This window comes from Camelina sativa, chromosome 14, assembly GCF_000633955.1.
Source record: "Camelina sativa cultivar DH55 chromosome 14, Cs, whole genome shotgun sequence".
NCBI lineage: Eukaryota > Viridiplantae > Streptophyta > Magnoliopsida > Brassicales > Brassicaceae > Camelina > Camelina sativa.
In genome coordinates this window covers 5,550,667-5,551,760 of record NC_025698.1, presented here as the reverse complement: position 1 = coordinate 5,551,760, position 1,094 = coordinate 5,550,667, and positions in this window count along the sequence as shown.

Genomic DNA, 1,094 nt, shown 5'->3' with positions numbered 1-1,094 from the left:
TATATATATATATATATATAACCTGTGTCATGTCATGATCCATCTCTTTCTGAATTATTGGTATGCAGATCGATGAAGTTTCAACCCCATAACGAACACTTCTTCTCGTTGCTAGTTTCATATTCATAATATCTACGCTAGTATCCCCAAGAATCGATTATTTTTGTGCATATCCAAAGATTGAGGAGGAGTGAAAAAGGGGACAATGAGGAGAGTCCCATCCAAAAAGAAAAGGAGAAGGAGTGGTGAACCCACATTTGTTATCTTCTATATTGAATTAAATTGATAAATGCATCGTCTAGAAAAAAAAGAAGAAGAGAAATTAATATAATTTTATAAGATAAACCCCATATATTCAAAAATGGAAAACAAAGATGAAAATGGATGGATCAAATGTTTTAGGCGGAGCTGGCTTTGCTTATTAGATAGTAGTATATTATCTCAGGGCCCAGATTTTTGGCACGTGACATTTTCGTAGGACCATGCGAGAGATTCTCCCCCTCAACGTTGACTCGGTCATTTCAAGAGGATGAATCTATTATTGATCTTCGCACGAAAAGGAAACCACAGTTTTACTTTTGCTTCAATTTTAATTGACTTGTCCCGAAAATAACTTTTAAAAAAACTCATCAATGTACTAATAGTATTTAGAGATAACGATTTACATGTTATAGCTCAATAGCTGTATTAAAAACTCTACGATCACCTTGTAAATCAGTATGCAGAAGTACAGTATGAAACTATGAATGGTGAGTTTGTTTTTGCCCTCATTTTTTTTCACTCTTATGACTAATTATGGAAGAAATAAGTCTTTAGGATTAGCATTGAATCCTTTAGTACATTCTTATTTTTCTGGAGATAAAATGGTGATCGTGCATGTAAAGCATTCTTAAATGTAATTAGAATAGAAAGAAAAAAAACCCTTAAATGTTCTATTAAGATAATGACACATTGAGATTGAGTTACTATATATATAAATGCCCAAATTGTCTAATCTTTATTTGACTGGTTTTTATTTTACCAATTGTTTATACTTAATATGCATCAAAGTGATCACATATATATAGATCGATGAAATCAGTATTTCAATCTTA